General features: G+C 45.3%; 2 protein-coding genes across 2 annotated transcripts in view; one reads left to right on the forward strand and one right to left on the reverse strand.

The window, feature by feature from the left end:
• The window catches only part of LOC119445803 (calcium-transporting ATPase sarcoplasmic/endoplasmic reticulum type), a 663,011-nt gene that overhangs the window by 371,962 nt on the left and 271,977 nt on the right, over window positions 1-19,072 (reverse strand). The gene's annotated exons all lie outside the window — the stretch shown is intronic.
• Window positions 4,620-19,072, forward strand: part of LOC119445804 (beta-1,4-glucuronyltransferase 1) — an 80,080-nt gene continuing 65,627 nt past the window's right edge. The window contains exon 1 of the mRNA XM_049663651.1: window positions 4,620-4,671. The gene's annotated coding sequence lies outside the window, so the exon portion shown is untranslated. The remainder of the gene's footprint in view (window positions 4,672-19,072) is intronic.

Here is a 19,072-nt window from a genome sequence, read left to right on the forward strand (position 1 = left end):
CCTTCACGTGTCCGACGCCACTCTTGCATGGGGGGAAGGGAGGGGGGGGGGGGGGGGGACCTCGCTTATGCATGTGTAGACTTGGCTCGAGAGTGCGTATACACATTTTTAAAAGTGGCTGCCCGGCGGCGCGCGGTCCCTTAATTAGCGGCGAAGGCACGTCGGGCATGACGATCCGGCACCGCGACGCTCATTAGAAAATGGAGAGAAAAAAAAAGAGAGAAGGGTGGGGTTACAGGAAGGAAGCGGTGGCTTTCGCTTGTGCTCGCGCAGGCATAACAAGACGGCCAGCTATAGAAGCAAGGGGCTCGACAAAACGAACGACCGCCTTTGTGCTTTCGCTTCAGCGCCATCGGGCTTTGTGTACATACCGCATTTACTCGAATCTAAGCCGGTCTCTATTCTACGAGCCGACCTCTCAAATTCGGAACATCAAAAAACTAAAAAGTTGGAAGGCGATTCGTCGATGAAAGATTCCTGAGAAAGTTGGCACAAGAATGGGGTGTATGAACCGTATAATTTATTGTCAGAGCCACGCTGAAGCAACAACGTGTGATCGACGTCAAATAGAGGTTAAGTCGCTTTCGAAGAATTTTTCAGCTCTTATTACCATCATCGTCGGCATCGTCGTCATAATCGCCATCATCATCACCATCATCATAGTTATCACATTCTCAGTGGCCTCAGTTGCACATATCCAGTGTGGCAGTTATACATACTATATATCCGGGATCGGCACACGAAAGAGTTTATGAACACGCATATCCCATACTCACAAATGTGGGTAACCTTCCAAAAAGGATTTCGTCTTTCAAAGAAATCTTTCCTCGAATGCAAGCCAACTAGGATAATAGTAAATGACAACAGCCCCAAAAAGCAATATTACGGTTATTACCAATGTCAAGCGCCAGCCCCGACACTTGTCCCGTCTCGCTGTAGGCAGCACTGCATACTTACACCGCGTGCCAAAGGGAACGTTGAAGCCACAGTGACTGTGTCTGCGCTGCACACATTTAGTGCGGTCAAAATGACGCACCGTTACAGCGGGCTGTATACCGTTACTGTGCGGCAGCGGATAGTAATGGGTGCAGTACTGTACTTTGGCGCTGGCGTTCTTGGAGTGGTGCCAGTTCCGACGGCTCCTTACAAAATCCTCGAATCTAGAGGTGTCCAAAGCCGACCTATGAGCTTCGCAACTAGTGTTAAAGGGAGACTAGCGAGAAACACTACATCCGTCTTGACTGATAAAGTATACTTTGAAAACTGCGTTGTCGTTTATTTCGTGGTAATAGGCTGACTATCAAAAAAAGAAAATCAAGGTCAAATTTTTAGTTTTTGGAATTTCGCGACGAGGCCTCAACGTCGGTACGCCAATGTGACGTCACCGGTTTCAAATTAACTCTCTTTTTCGTATTTAGGGCCACGTGGGCTCAGTAAAAGTTCCCGAAACTTTCCCATATTCAGCCTATGACATCTTTAGAACGCCATGTAGCCTATATTTACCGGTAAAGAATTAACTACGCAGACGCCGTCAAAAATCTATGACGTCACAGCGTGGTAGTGCGAGAAATTCAAGGCGACGTCGCCACTAGCCTTTCGTTTTCGCGCCTTTTCTGGCTTACCAACGCCTTCTCATGATAACAGGGGTGTTTTTTGGCATTGTAGAAGGGTAATTTACCAAAACAGGTGAAATCATTTTTCACTTTAGTGTCCATCAAAAAAATAGAAAGAGAACTATCGGCCTACATTTGGATAAATGCGGTACGTTTTGCGATTCCTGTATGCCTGCGCGCGCGTGTGTGTGTGTGTGAGTGTGTGTGCGCGTGCCCGCTTCTCAAACGGAAGTCGCACTTATTAGAAGAGGGTCGCTTAGTGGAGTTGCTCACTCGACGCAGGAGAAAGTGACGTTTCGGGGCCCGTTTATATAACGATCGCAAAGCGCCGGTGAGGCAAGCACGGCTGCTTTCTCGAAAAAGGAAGCCGACTGAGCCCTTCGAAAATGAACAGCTGACGTGCGCAGTGTTGCAACGTGGAGACGATTTGGGTTGAAAACTTACACAGTTGAAATAGAGAAAATGAAAGTAAATAGCAGGCTATCAAGTGCCTCGGGAAGGGGCACAACGCCTACCTGCTTTTCAGGAAAGAGGGGAAAGTAACACCAACAGGCACACCAACACAACCAAACAGCAGGCTTAATGAAATACACTTCTAACAGGCCCCCTTTTTTTTATTTTTCGCGTGACCCCCTGTGCAGTGGTGTCCCTCGAGCATCTTTACGAAAGCAATTAGTACCGAATACGTAGTGTGTAACGGACAAGTAAAACGTCAAAAAAAATTAATAAAAGCAAAACAAGGTATCCACAAACGGCGCTAGTCAGCTAGAAATGAAAGCTAGGAAAAAGGAAAGGAAATAAAAAAAAGAAGGCACAAGATGCCGGATTACAAACACTAAAGTGAAAAACGTCAAAGAATATAGCACGGCAGCAGCAACAGATTAAAATCACTGCAGGTGGCTCTATTACAAGAGTGCTTAAAAAAAAAAAAAAAAAAAAAAACCAGAGGCAACCAAGAAGTGCGGCATGCTGCGAACCTTGGCCGCGATTTTGTAGCGATGCCTTATGACTTATCCCATACTAGTCTTATCATCCACCGCTCACGGCCGGCTGATCCCGTTGATAACGCGAGCGGACCGTCTCTCTGACCACTGACAAAGCGCGATAAGCGCGAAAAGGCATTGTTACCGGAAAGGCATCGCTACAAAATACCGGCCAAGTTTACATGGTGTAGCGATTCCACGTGATCATCCAGCACGGCCGAAGTGGCCTCATAAATTCTATAGATTAGTATGCCACACCAATTGGTTCAGTTTGTCGCCGCCATCGCTTCCCGGTGCGTCATCCTTGGCTCAAGAAACGTGACTGCTGTCGCCTGCACGGCTTTAGGCGATTGACACAGCTGATTACGGCGGTGCTGTAGTTATAAGTGCGAAAAACAAACAAGCCATGCGTGCGCTGTACCCACCCTTTTAATACTGACACGTGTACCTGTTTATCTTTCTCCGGTGGCCGCTTTTCACTGGATCACAAATGTTAAAACGTTATCGTTCGGCGCAGGACGCGACTGCATGTATCGGAAGTTTCTCGAATGCTATCGATGGTTCTATCCGTTGTCTGTTGTCACCGAAGCTTGTGTAATCTGATGGTATTGTACTAGCGAAATGTGTAGTACTTTCTGGAAGACACGCGGGCACAGGCGATTACGCTGGAAGCTACGACGAGTCATGTATAAAAGCCTACAGGCCTGACCCGCAGATCAGATTTCGCCGATCGCCGACTGTGCTCGCCACTGTTCTTGTGCTTAGAGTGTAACCTGTATTTCTGGGCACAGGTTCGCCCAATAAAGGGTTAGTTTCGTGATTCACGGTTCCTGTGATTTCGTTCTTCACTGTCACTACAACGTGACCATACACTGTGTGAATGGTGAATCAAAGTTGCTATACACTTGACTGCTGCGCAGTCAGAAATACGGACGAACGGTCTAGGCACGGTCAAAAAGCGCCCGAGTTCACAGGTGAAGTCGGTGCATTGAAAGTTGTATTGAATTTTGCTCACTTCTGTATCCCTTACGGTCGGAACTGCCCATATAGACAAACTGGTTTGCATAGCGTCACCCAGCTATAGGTCCGCATTGTGAATTTCAATAAAGGGATGCCAGAGAAATAGCACAAGACACTCGTGCACGCAGTGGAACACATCCCGGCTGCTAGAGCCTGCTCGTGTCTATACTTCACAATGGCGACCGAAAACCAGTGCAGACAGACTGCAGAACAGGGATGTACGTAGGCGTTATGCAATTCCCCTATACATATCGGGCCGTGCACCAATACAGCCTAACTTCGCATTCCTTTTACGTGTCCATTTAAACGAGGGCAGTACAGCCTGGTATTTCTACTTTAGGCCCTAACAGTATTCTTGAAGCGAGAATTCATTGTATGGTCGTCAAACACGCGTGCTCTCGTTGGCGCCGTGCTCATTAGCAGCACAACGCACAGACATCGCGTACACGAGTAGGCATCGACGGCAACGAAGGTCGTGGGTCATGGCTGATGAACGTCGCGCTTCACTCGTCGCGACCTATTTGATACGCGCTGTGCAAGCGGACGCTGGGGCGGTTTGGTTCGCTATGTGACAGTCGCAATCACTCTGAGGTACTGGTGGCAGCGGTGGCGTTGATTCATAACGCGTTGTGGCGTAATGTATCGACGCCAAGATGCACGAGGCAAGCGGTCAGTTTGTACCACGAAGCACTGGTAGCATATGTCACTGGCTTTTCGAAATATGACGGAAAAAATAAGAGAGAGAAATATAGATGAGTCCGGTTGTGTATACGCTAACGCTACATGGTGGTAGTTTAGCAAAGGTAATAGAAAATTTGCAAGGGTCAATAATAGGGCGTCGCGTATCTACACTCTTCAGTGCACAGTTTAGGGTCACTATCTACAATTCCTACAGTGCAGCAATAATCGCACCGATTCTTTCGACCAGCATGTATCGCACTAATATTCTCGTCGTCATGCATCATGCATCCCTCTTTCATGTACCTTTTCTCTTTCTCTGGCGCAGATCAGCGGATCAGAACGCACAAGCTCACGGCAACCTCTCTGCTTTTCTAGTAAGTAATGTTGTCTCTTTAAATTGCCAACTAACGAGAACAGTAAGAACTCGGCTAACCAAGCGAGAACAGGAAGAATAATTCCGGCAAAATATTGTCAGAATAATCTTGGCGCCTTGTCAAAAAGCAAGAAACTGAAACACTGCAGCTTATACAGTCGCTTTCAGTTCGTCGCTCATTCGAGCACGTGGTACATCTGAAAAAATAAAAACGGTAGTTTTGCTTTTACCAGAAATGCTCGGCCCTGTTATCGTGAATTTGACCAACCGATTGATCGGTTGGTCGAGTGATTGAAATGACCGTCGAAAATTGGTGCGTGAACTCGCCAGCGATCGTAGCGAGACGTTTAGCCACCTGGATAAAGTGTGACTCACAGCTTGAACTTAGCACGGTATCACAGAAATCGGATAATTCTATTCGCGCCAAGGCGTACTTCTTAAATATAGTTCTTGAAAGGAAAATAATTGTTTATGATTATTCTTAGCGTCTCGGGACGCCTCCAGTTATAAACTATGCTTCATCTTGAGTGTGTTTACTTACACTGGCACAAGTGCTTTCATTAGCTCATGGAATTTATGGGACTCAGTGGCGTAGTATATTGTGAACTACGTAATATATGAATGCGCCAGAACGTTCAATGCTCGTGGCGATACATCAAAGTGGCCTTCGTTTCTTTTTTTTTTCTTTTTTTTCTTTCTTTTTTTTGTCTATGTGTGTGTATACGTCAGTAGGGCGGAGGTACTGCGCCCATTCATTAAGCAAGGAGAGATAGACAACCAATTAATAATGATCACGATCGTATTAACCCACAAGCTTCACAGAAAGTTTTTAACAGGACGATGACCAAATATGAGAAGAAAGAAGAAAAATACAGTAACGCTAAAAAGGTTTGTCCCTCCCCTAAATATTTCTTTCTTACATCCTTTGTTTCTTTTTGTTCTGAGACAATTAATTCACCATCTACTTGATACAGAACCGCTGGGGCACGTTTATATTTCGGCTAATTTCGTATTCATTTCGATGACGTTCGCAGACACGTTACGCTTTGCGAACCTGATAAACGATGCCAATTCACGGCACATTGTATATCACTCGAACAACAGGCGACTGCTGCGAGCGAACACGTCGCGAGAGCGTGTAGACGCGAATCGACAGAGCTTGCGTTCAGTGGCCGATCTTTCCCTTACGCGCTGCACTCGGCAGATAATTTGTGGTTGCTGTTGACATTTCAATACTTACGCATGCAATTGCGCTCACGTATTCTTTCTTTTACCGCCAAAACGGTTTTCCTCGAGGTCCCCCGGACACTTCGGTTACGTTATCGCCCCACATAGCTCATGCAAAGCAGGACAGCGCGCATACATGGAGTCGGTGTACACGTATCTGTGCTATAACTACTCCTGCAAATGTGCCGGTAGCCGGCTCGCTTCTCGACGGAATGACACAGCGAAACAAAAAGCGTTATCTGAATATCCCCACTGCAACGAATACACGCAATTGAGGCACATAATTCCTTTATTAAACCGAATACATTTCTTTGGCTATTGCTGTCGTTGTCTGGAATAGCGTTGTTTGGTTCGTTCGCCCGTTGTCGTACTTGAACGGGCGCTTTCGTGCCGCTTTGAGAAGCGAATCTCCCTTAGGGGGAAATAGTGCACCAGAGACGATGACGACGACGGTGATGATGCTGATGATGATTATACTGGTGATGATGATATTGGTCTCAAACCATGGCGCATACCCACTAAGAGGGATTTACCAAAATTCGAGTGGCGCAGGCAAAATGCAGTAATTGAGTACATATACTTTAAATCTTAACAAATGAAACGAATAGCAGCAGAAAAAAAAAGGAGAGCGATTGGACAGCCAGACGAAGATGAAGTAATGTCTATGCTTGAATTATAAGGGACAAAAAGCTACCAAAATGAGACCGAGCAATAAAAATAAGCAAACAAGCACCTATGCGAGAGAAGTTGAGGGAAAGCGCTCAGTAAGAGGCCCTTTCTCTCTTTCGCTCTTTCTGTCCGCTCTTTATGTCCGTGGATTCTGCTTCAAACTTTTCATTTTTGCATTTTTCCTAATGCGTTCATTCCCAATGCCCGGTTATTGGCCCATTCACCATGCGTGCCTAAGTTGCTACCTGTCATGTCCGATAATCAAGCACATCAATAACAAAGAGGAACACAAGAAGTTAGTGCCAGAAAGTTGAAGGTGAACAAGGAGCCGAGTTGCAAAAGCACTTCGTCGAGTGAAAGACAAAAGCGGTAGTTCTCCAGAGGTATACACATGGGAAGCCCGACTTCGGATGGACAGTGATGCACAGGTTGTTCGCTAGCCGCTTCGGAGGTTCGGTGAAACTGATACAACGCGAAACACTGCGAGTCTGACGTGCCTGATTGATTGATTGATTGATTGATTGATTGATTGATTCATTCATTCATTCATTCATTACCCGCCGTGGTTGCTCAGTGGCTATGGTGTTGGGCTGCTGAGCACGAGGTCGCGGGATCGAATCCCGGCCACGGCGGCTGCATTTCGATGGGGGCGAAATGCGAAAACACCCGTGTACTTAGATTTAGGTGCACGTTAAAGAACCCCAGGTGGTCCAAATTTCCGGAGTCCCCCACTACGGCGTGCCTCATAATCAGAACTGGTTTTGGCACGTAAAACCCCATAATTTAATTTAATTCATTCATTCATTCCTAAAATTGGATTTCCCGAAGCTGTACGACTTAATGCACGGATTTATATTTACCTTATTTTTGATCCTCTATCACCAATAAAAAAAGACCGTGTAGCCGTCACCAGCAAACGGCGACAACAGCTCCCCCGTTTATTCGTTATCTCAATAAAAATCGTCGATTCAGCGTCTGTTATTCCGAGCAACCAAAAGCACTGTCAAACGCTGCCGGACTACTTGGCGCGGTAACACATGTGCAGCAGCCGCGCGCCCGTAGCCTTCCCTTCATTGCCGCAGAAAGATGTCCGCGAGTATACATTAGAAGAAACTGTCGCGTCACAAACAGACTAGTTCGACACACTACGGATCCACCACAAAGGGTTCAGACAATGGTATACGTACGATCTGATGCGTGTGAATATGCGTATATAATATATCCCGCCTGTCTATAATTCGCTGCAAATAAAATCATTTCTCCGTATAACATGCTGCTCTTTAGTACTAATATTTATACCCCGAAAACCGCATTTCATATACGCACACACATGTATGGTTCATGAGCCAATCGCGCCAAGAAAGCATCGCTTTTTACGTAGATCTTCTCGCTTCGCGCAGGCTTATAGTCACGTTCTCACCTAAGGCTTTCGGTACAGTACACTTTCTCACAACGCGCGCGCGTTGAGTCCTATAACGGCACGCGGCAACGACGCGACGACAGACCGGTGCACCAGCGTTTCCGAAATCGCGAGCTCCGGGAAGACCGCATACGCAGGGCCGCCGCACGCGCGGGGCACATAACGAAGGGGTCACGCATGAACGCGCATGCGCGCACGCATGCGTATACTGCTATACGCCTCCGCGTTCAAGCCCGCATTTGCGAGTAAAGCAGGTTCCGGCTAACACGAACTCCGCGCCCCGCAGCAGTCACACTTTCGCCGTCGTGTTATGTAATATATACGGCGTCTCGTTTTGCTCGCTTTCAACGCCGCGGTATTATAATGTCCCGGGAAACGTCACCAAGGACGACGCGTAAAAAAAAGCGCCGTTGGGTTGTTCCTCGATGCGCGTTGAGAATACGGCTGAGGTCTGAGGAGCTACTGTACTACGTGTATGCCTCCTCCTAACTTATCCTTGTAGTGCAGCGGAAGCTATATCCCCTGTTTAAACGCGTTTCTATACGTCAAGAGAAAACAGAACTGTATCACCTTTATTTAATATTAATTTAATTAATATAGTAATGAGTAATTAATTAGTTGATTTTCAGAGATATGCACATCCGAAACGTCGCTCCAGCGTGTGAAAAACGCTACTATGGCGTTTGCGTTAAGCTTTCCGAGCTTGTGTCAGCATTTTCAAGTGTTAAACTCAACTTGTCAAGTATGGTGCGTTGGGCTTTGCGGGCATATATGGGCCGCGTCAGCCCCATTTTCACGAACGAGACGCAAGAAAGGGGCTCTTCGCCTGTTATCCACCGCGAGAAGTTTCGTTCCGTTCGTGACACCGGTGCGGTGAAATCATCACGGAAAGATCAGCGACGCACAATGGGTGATCCGATTTACAGCGCAACTTGGTGAGGGCATAGATTCTTGCGATTTTTGCAACACCTGTAGCCTGCATCACATTCACGCTCTTCGTCAGAATGCTGGAACCTTTGAACGAAGAAGCGAGAAAAATAAATGTTTAGTCCTCCCAATCCTAAATCTTGACGTAGAGTCCACGAAGTGTGGTCATTCGTGCCCTCGTTCTCTTCCTCGTTGTTGTCGGGATAGCTATAATTAGTTTGGTCGATGCTTGAGGCTCTCTAGTGGGCGGCCCTCAACGTTTCTTTCCAGAAAAAAAGAAAGCAGAAACGTGGTAAGATGGTGCAAAACGCGGTACAGAGCTCGAACAGTTGCATTCTGATGGTTACCGCGAAGTCGAATGATGCAATTTGAACTCCTCCAATGGGAGAAGAACGTGGCCAGGTTTCGCGCGCGTATATTTGGACGTGGAACGAAATTGCGCGCATCATATGTGTCATTTCGCATAGCTTTCACTAAATATAATTTATTTATTTCTCTCTCTGTCTTTTCTCTTTTTTCCCCTCAGGCACGAACCTGCCGTGGCAGCTTAGAGGTTATGGCTCTCTGCTGTTTAGCACGCGTTTGCGGGCTCGATTCCACGTGGTCGAAATTAATCCGGAACTCTCCGCGACGGAGTCTCTCATAGCCCTAGCGTTACGTTGGGAGGTTAAACCTCATCAGTCAGTCAGTCAATCAATCAATCAATCAATCAATCAATCAATCAATCAATCAATCAATCAAAGTTAAGGCACGCATCTATGTCCCGTTCCTCTTTGGCTAGCGGGATTCGTACCTTACGCCGCACTGCGCGGATTTGGTTAGGACAGAGTGTATACACATACATGGTGCACTTATTCACTGCAGACTGGGAAGAGCAAGACTTCGCTCGAGGCTGCATCGATAGCGCTCCAGCAATGTCGAGTAACGACGGTATTAGCATGCACGCGAACTTCTTCTTGGGAAATCTGTCTGGCTCGGGTCGTGGTTAATGGGCGGAAAGACACGGAACGAAATCGGGGACGAAATCGTGGAAGGGACCACTCTGATGTTTCGGGATAAGTAGGCGCATTTGTATCTTTTCTCAGGTGGCGTGCCCGTTATATCCCCTGCAGGCGGTGTGTGTGCCAAGATAGCTCGTGAAAAGCAAGATAACTGAGAAATATTGATGGTTAGAACGCGTCGCGTACATCTCAGAGACGCTTGTGATTGAACATTTGCGTCAAATTGGAATAATAAGTGCGGTGCGTTTGAATAAAAGAAGGTGGAAGGTAGACATCTGAAGGTTTAGTCATGGTGTCTTTCTGTCGCCCTGTAACGGTTTCACTTCTTTCGTTGTTTCTAACACTGTTTTACATCAGGCATTTATTTAGAGTGGCTTAACGGGTGCTTTAAGCTATGCTGGACATGTGACAGGTGATGTTCTGATATCTCACATTCGTGTAGAGGGTTCACGAATGGAGTCCACATTTTGTGAAACCGACAGAACTCGCTCAAGAAGTGAAGATGTTTAATCTGTTTTGGGGGCTTCAGTGCACTTGTGGTGATTCGGAAAGGGGCAAGAAATGTGGTGTACCCAAATCTTCAATTGATAGAGTTAATTTGCGCCAGAAGAGGAGTTGGCTTAATAAAATCATTTGAAAGGAGAAGTTCGTTTTCGTTATCCATTTATGGGTCTTGCCAGAAAAGCCGTCGTACACCGATTTCGGCTCGCAATATCAGGAAGGCCCTCTACTCAGCAATAGCCGGCGCATTTACTTGTAACGAATGTATCAGTTCTTTTCATGATATAACGCATCATCTGCAACAGGTAAACATCAGTAATCAATTGATTCCTGTAATTACGACGACTGGCCTTATGGAACTTCAGCGCTACTGCTACAGGCCCATTTATTTTCGCAGAAGTTTTCGCATTATTTCCGGGAATATACGCATAAATTTGTAGGCCTTAAGACCACACTCATTCATTGTCACGTGAATGAATAACCTAATTGATTCAGAGGCGCCGAATGGCGTGCAATTTTGCCACACTTATTGCTCTATACTGCGACGAAAGTGATTCTCGGGAGAGCAGGCGCTGTGATATACTGGCGCAGCTCGAGCATACAAGACCAGGACACTGCCTGTCTCGCTACCGAAAGCCGCTTGCGTGCCAGCCTGCCATAGCATGCCGTCACGAAGCATCGTCCTTGTTTATGCAGTAACGCGAGCATGCCTCGGCGTGTACCTGTACACTGCGCGGCTTCGAATACGCCTCGCTACACCTTCCGTGCCACGCGGTGACTGTGTTGGCAGCACGGCACTCAGAACGAACGCGAAAGCACCGACGCGGTGGGAGAAAAGAATAAATAATAGAGAGCACCGGTTCGGGTTTGCAAGGAAAACAGACAGACTGAATGGCGAGGTATATGTGGCGAACGCAAATTTGTCTTTTTTTTTTTTTTTTTCTCGAAGAGCTGACTTGACGCAGACCCGACGTTTTGCGGCACAGGCAGCTGCACAGAAGCCTTCCACAGTTGACCGCAACGCCAGTATACAACCAGCCTATAGCGAACGGTGGACGCGAAGTGGGACGGATGCTATAGTTGCTCATTCGCCGCGCTTTCTCGCTTATCACGAAGCAAGAGTGTTTGAGGCGTGAAAATGTAGAAGTGCGCAAGCTCCTGATTACTTGGCAATGTTCTTTGGGGGGGTCGAGAGACGAAGCTCTGAAGCGCGAACACTGCTGATCAACTTGATCTTGGCAAAGTTCAGTGAGTGTAACATTCATATGAGCGGCGAAACATGGGTCGTTATCCTTTGGTACGCCATCTCATTTTTCTCCGCACCCCTATAGGGGCCGATGATGGCGATGCTGTCATGATTATTATTATTATTATTATTATTATTATTATTATTATTATTATTATTATTATTATTATTATTATTATTATTATTATTATTATTATTTACTGCCTCCCCTCCCCTTCTTTTTCGAAACGGACCGGTGTCAAAATAGTCACCTAGCCCGCTTGAGCTAAACAGTCTCGCATTTTACCTATATCTCACTAATCTTTTCTGTCTTCCTTAAAATCTCTACATACAGTTACCTGTATGCTTGTAACGGAACCGATGTAACGCCGGCTCCAACCTCCCTCGCTAGTCGATTACTCGAAGGCATACCAACGCCGGCCGACTCATAACGCCACAATTCCAGCGTGATGCGACTCGGCCCGAGAGGCCTGAAAAAGACGGTGACCTCAAGCGAAGAGTCTCACTAGAACGCGCAATGTTTCGGAGGCGCGGAAGAAGAAGAACATGGCGAAGATTCGTGGCGTCCTCTGACGTCACGCGCTAACATCCGTGAGGACAGGAAGTTCACGCGCGTTTCTCTTGTCAGTGCGCGCGCGCGCGCGTCCGCAAATTACGTGATGTCCGCGAATAGAACAAGCGCAAGTCATCGTACGCGCACTTCACACACACGCGCGCGCGGCTTTCTGCGCTAGCTGGCGCACGTCGTGAAAAGTGAAGGGGAGGGATTGCGGTTGCGTGGCTTGCTCGAGGCTTTTGGAGACGTGGCTGACACTTGCCTGCGGAGCGAGATCCCAGCGGGGGAACGGCGATCGCCCAAGAGACTACCGTATCGACTCCAACTTAAGGGGACACTAGAGAGGAACACTTTTAATTATAGGTTAGACCAATAAAGTATTCCGTCAAAACACTATTTTCGTTGAGATTGCGGTAATAGGTTGGTTGCTAGAAGAAGGAAGGGAGGTCAAAATTTTATGTATATATCCGGCCGTTGTGGCGCCGTATAATAGGTCTCTAAAATTGCTAACGTTTAGCATTTGGCCGCAGTATTATACAATGTATAGTCCATCTTTGTCATTAAAATAGATTAACCAGGCCCGAGCAAACTGAAATTCGTGAGATCATGGCGGGCTAATGCTGGTCGCCACCTGTTTTTCGTTTTCGCATCTTTGCTGACCTCATTAAGCCTCACTGCCCCATTAAGCCTGTTTTCTTTCTTCTTTTTTAACCGGGAGGGGGGGGGGGGGGGAGAGAGTACAACTCAACGTATATATTTTTATTTTTTTAGTATCCGTTTTACCGCCTCGGATGTTACGATGGCTTATCGTTTGTCTTATCAGTCTCTTCCATATTTCCTCCTGAAATATGGTCAACAGTTGATGGGAGGTGCTTGGCATGAAGTTTAATACTAGGTCGCGGTGTCGTTATTCATCCCGCTTGCGATAGCTGGGCAGATGCGCACTTGGATTTGCGTAAGCTTCGTTCGGCTCGCGTCCAATTGCATTTGTTGATTATCACACTAACCTTAAGGAAAAGCTGTTTTTCCATCCCATATACATTTCATTGGGAGTACACTATAATTATCTACGTTTAAAATTTCCTTTCTACCTTTCCATGTTGTTCACAACAGCGCACAGGAATAATTGTATAGAAATATTGTTTGAAAGATAATTACGTATGGTGAGTAATCATTACTTGAAAGGGCAGGGAAAAATTGCCATCTACCCGAATGTAGCACGAAGCTTACAAAGTAAACCCATAAGGGTTTCTCAGAAAGAGTGCTTCGCAATTGAGGAAAAATTCGGCCTGGTCCGGGATTCGAACCCGGGACCAACGCCTTTCAGGGGCGGTCGCTCTACCATCTGAGATAACAAGGAGGCAAGCAGATGGTCGCGCGAGGGCGAATTAATCGAAAACTTCAAGCGCAGGGGCACAGAATATGACAAATCATTTCTGCGGAACTGATTTTAGCAATATTATCTAGATTTACTTCAGCAAAATTATCTAGATGTAGTGGCATGGACAATCCTAACAGTCCTGATCTACATGAGGCGTTTTTTTTTTTTTCTAGAAGGGCCAAGTTCACATTAAACGAACCTGTGCAAAACGCAGTTGTTTTCTAATGGCAATATGGTCGAGCTTGCTCCAACAATTTTTTGTCAGTGCACTCATGTCACCACACTACCTCAAAGCTATAGATACAGGGTGTTTCATTTTAGCTGCACCAAATTTTTAAAAATTGCCTGTGGCAGATAGCATAATTTTAATCCTTGAGCTAAACTACTCGATGAGGCGGCCATTACTTCCACGAGAAATAAAACCCCTTAATTGAGTAATTAACATTACTACGCTAATTAACGTTTTAATTATTTACTTTACGGCACATCTTTCAATCTACGAAATATAGCCGCTGAGTTCGCAAAGCGTATCCACTTGAAACGAATTCTCAGGACTGTGCCAGTTTCGAGATATTAATTTTCATAGTGTCCCACGAAATACATGGGCGTTCCAGTTAACTTGGTGCTTCAATGCATAAAACAGCGTTTTCCTCAAAAAGTTAACTGGAACGCCCATACATTTCGTCGGACACTTTAAAAATTAATATCTCGAAACTGCTTCAGTCCTGAGAATTCGTTCCAAGTGCATATGCCTTGCGAACTCAGCGGCTATAACCCGTAGATTGAAATATGTGCCGTAAAATCATTAATTAAAAAGTTAACTAGCGTAATTATGTTAATTACTCAATTAGCCGTTTTGATTTCTCGTGGACGTAATGGCCGCCTCATCGATTAGTTTAGATCAAGAATTATACTTGTGCTATCTGCCACAGGCAATGTTTAAAAATTTGGTGCAGCTAAAATGAAACACCCTGTATATTGCAGTCAAAATGTATATAGCCTACAATCGCCGTAATTCAGGAGTAAAGTTTGGATTTGGCTCTTATAAATATGTAACAAAGTAATTGGCTCATTTTGATTGAACCATTTTATTTGCGTTTGCATTGGCTCCCCCCCCCCCCCCCCCCCCCCCAAAGAAAGACTAAATATCAGCGCATGAGCAATATTGCAATACTTTGCGACAAACTTAACATCACCAATCTGTCTTCATCGGTTGCATCGGCTGTTTGGGATCACTTCTTCTTCTACGAATAGACCGCTCCCCAATCTCTTCATTTCCGTTGTCTTCCATTTGAAATTTACCGTCTTTGACCAAAAACACCACAGCAAATTAAGGCAAGCAGCGCACGTAAAACAGACTGTATGCGGCCATGTTGGTTGTTTTGGTCAGGAGACGTTCGCGGCAGCACTGGTTGAATGGATCTGGCTCACTTTGTTTCAAGCAGGTGCAGCACTTGGCTCATTTTTTTTTTCGAAACTGTTTTTTTAGAGTTCACGTAACAATCAGGAATTCACTTGTTTTTATTACAATTATTATTAAAATAAAAGGCACCTAGGTGTACTTTACGTTTTCGTAAAATTTAGCCCCGTTTCGTTGTCTGGATTTGGCTCTTTAAAAAAAAAAGAAAAAGGAACTCCTCACATATGTTCGAAATGGCCCCTAAAGAAAATGCGAGTCGTATTTTAGTGCTGAACCTAGGATGCTTACTTCTCGTAAAACATACGTTTGAATCTTAAACATAAAACGTATGAATGAATAAAAAATAACTAGTTAGTAGTTAGCAGTAGTAGTTGTAGTTAATAGTAGTAAAAGTAGAAGTAGTATTAGTAGTATTAGTAGTAGTAGAAGCAGTAGTAGTAGTAGTCGAAATAGTCGGGGTAAACTTAAGCCAAATCGATTAAAAATCAGCATACTACCTACGCTTAACAGCTGAAACGACGCCAAGAGCAATACGTCCGTTTAGTAACCCTATAATGTGTAGCTCCGTGGCGCTCAGAACCACTTGACGCTTAAATTGCCTTCAACGCGGTATATTCGCTATTCGCATGTATTCGTTTTAGCGCGCGCCAGTCTCCACAAGCAAGCGCGGCGGCTTGGCGCAACCGCGGAGAGCGAGTGAGGAGAGCCGTCCCAGAGAGACGAACGCATAGGCAAACGAAGGAAAGATGGCGGCACGTATGCGCATATGGAGGCAAAAAAAATAAATAAATAAAAAATTGACGAACGGAGAAGCGAGAGCCCTTGGCCTCTGGCTCGTCGCTGCCGCCTTCGGCAACCACGTCGCGCGCTTACTCCGGCCGAGAAAAGGGAGGGGGGGGGGGGGGGCGAGGGGGGTTGCGGGTTGTATGAGCATTTCGCTTTCATCCGTGGCCTTCGCTTCGAGAGGGGGCTTCTTTCCAAACCCCCTCCACGGCCGTCTCTCCCCTTCCCTTTTTTTTACTATCTATTCTTTCCCTCACTCAAGATGAATCAGAATGGGAAGAGAAATCGTCGTGGCGTGATTCTTACGCGAGAAGCCGTTCCGGCTTGATGAAGATGATTTGTTTGCATGCTCGCGATATGACTTATTACGAAGTGAAAAAAAAAATGTGAGGGTAGGCCTCTTCAGCATGCCGGCTATCTCAATGTCCCAGACAATATAGTCTGCAGGATAAAGAAAAAGAAGAGAAAACGAGATGAAAATTAGCACGTAAGAAAATAATGAGAACAAGTCCTGCCTATAGCCTACAAGTTTATAACGTATGTCGCAAACACCTAAGTAATGTCATCACTGCCATCAACAATGGAAGCGTCATATTGCACTTAACAAATCACAGCTCTGTGGAAATCCGCGACGCAAAGGGAGTTTCTTGAAATGAAAGACTGTCATCTACCTGGGAGCAATACGAATAGAGAGAGTGACATTTATGACAATAGAAAAGCGGGGAGGTAGGCCTGAACCAAAATTCTGACCTGCAATTCAGCATCGGGGAAGGCAAATGGGAGCAATGAGAGAAAGAGAGAGAGAGGAAAGGGCCCGTTGATGAGGACAAAACTTGTCGTGTGAAGGAGCATGAACAGCGGAGACTCTTCAAAGTCTCAAATCCACACCACTCTCTTGCAAGAATTGTATGAGAGTTTCAGAACGAAGCGATAAAAGAAAGCCCCACATGTTTTTCGCAATCGAGGGAACTTCGTCCTGATCCCCGAGTTCGATCACCCGCACTAGGACATATTTTTTTTTCTTCAACTGTGAAACTTTATTCCAGAGAAAACCGTACGGGTTTCGTTCGTAGATTCGAGCTACTCTCAGGTAGATGGCATTTTTTTTTTTAAGCGAAGCGTTTTTTGCGAGCCCTCCCTCACTTTCCTGACCATGGCTGCTGCCTGCTGTCTTGACGAATAGCTCAGAGTACAAAAAAATAAAAAAAAAGAATAAAAAGAAAAACGTTCCCGATAGTGGGATCGAACAGCTGTCACCCAGCATAGCAGCCAGCAGCCCGATGCGCCAACCATTAACTCACAACCTTTTTTTTTTACATTGTATTTATTACCAATATAAAACGTACATGCCTAAGGTACTTACACAGCGGCCAAAACAGTCGTAGCCCCGCGTCTACAACCTCATAACAAACACTTCGCAGTGCAATTATTTGTGTAGACAGTTCTCTAAAAGTGAGGCAAAAGGATACACTGCATCAACAGGAGATACCAGTCTGGTTCGGAGTCTCTTTGATCACAAAGGTATTTCGGTTGTGAAATCATCCGAACGAAATGTGACTGCGAAGATACAATTGGTTCTGCATTCCGATCTAACACGCGAGTGTTCCATAACCTGTGCAACGCCATGAGGTCGCTATCGCACGTGTACTTCTATTGTGACAACTAGCTCTTTGAGATGATCGCCGCGTGTGTCCCATTGCGTAGAAAGCACCGGTGAACATACACACGCGCCAGTTTCCTTTGCGCCAAAGACGCAAGCATGAAATGGAAAAAATTATAATATTTGATTAACCACTTCATTAAAGTTCGCTTCACATAGATGCCGATATGCGCAGTGGGTGTGCGTAATTTTTCTCTCGTTTCTTTCAAAAGCTGTTTGATCTGTACGTGAACTCGTGTATGTATGTATGTATGTATGTATGTATGTATGTATGTATGTATGTAGTAGTATGTATGTATGTATGTATGTATGTATGTATGTATGTATGTATTTGTATGTAGTATGTATGTATGTATGAATGTATGTATGTATGTATGTATGTATGTATGTATGTTTAGTATGCATGTATGTATGTATGTATGTAGTATGTATGTATGTATGTATGTATGTATGTATTTATGGTATTATGTATGTATGTAGATGTATGATGTTTTGTATGTAGGATATGTAGTGTATGTATGTATGTTGTATGTTTGATGTATGTAGGATGTATGATGTATGTATGGTATGTAGGATGTATGTGAAATGTATGAATGTATGTATGTATGTATGATGTATGTATGTATGTATGTATGTATGTATGAATGTATGTATGTATGTATGTATGTATGTATGTATGTATGTATGTATGTATGTATAAAAGTGCGTGCGTGCGTGCGTGTGTGCGTGCGTGCGTGTGTACTGTAGGATATAAAAGCGTAATTTGCGTTTATGTGGAAATACAAGAGGTCTAGCCGGTCATCACTCACGAGGCCAATCCAAGTACGCTGGAATTGAAAAAGAACGCAAACAAAAACGTGAGCGCTAGTGACAGCCGATAGAAGGGCAAGACAAACGTTCTCAGAACTTGGCCGTCAGCGTGCAATCGCGGGTCTCTAGTTTTCTGCCAATGTATTTCATATATACCGTTGACGTGCCCCTCAGACGTTCCGAGCGAGCGTGAGCTTCGAGTACGAGAGATGCTGATTGCAAACACACGCGCACCACGGTCGACGTTCGACGAACAATAAACGGGATCGTGAACGTATACGTGGTCCACCAGCCGCTCAGAATCGTGGATGATGCAAACTATATGACCATTAGGTATATTGGTGATCCCAGGAGGGGGTTTTCATTTTTTACTACTGGTCAGAAAATTTCTGCTATAGGCACAGAAGGCCGTGGCCGGAGGCGCTGCGTAACCATATATATAAACGCAACGAACTGCCATTCGTCGGTAACGAAACCGTAATGAAACGCAATGAAAACAGTGATGAAACGAGTCTTAGAAAACCACAATTTTTTTGTGCTCGCCATCAACAACTTTCTCTTTTTCCTCTAATACTCTCATTTTCCCTCTTCATGGCTGAGTACCTGATCAAAACTTGAGTTCAGGCTGACTTCCCAACTCCTCAATGATTAAAAAACGCATTTCTCTCTTTCTCTCTTTCTCTCTCTCTCTTAGAGCACAGAAGAACGGACAGCAGGCGCCGCGCGCCTAGGAGTTTTCTCTGAATTGTTAATATGTAATTTCAGTTCCCGTAGGCTTAATATGTACTTGCCTGCATTCAC

The sequence above is a fragment of the Dermacentor silvarum genome, chromosome 3, assembly GCF_013339745.2.
Source record: "Dermacentor silvarum isolate Dsil-2018 chromosome 3, BIME_Dsil_1.4, whole genome shotgun sequence".
NCBI classification, from domain to species: Eukaryota; Metazoa; Arthropoda; class Arachnida; order Ixodida; family Ixodidae; genus Dermacentor; species Dermacentor silvarum.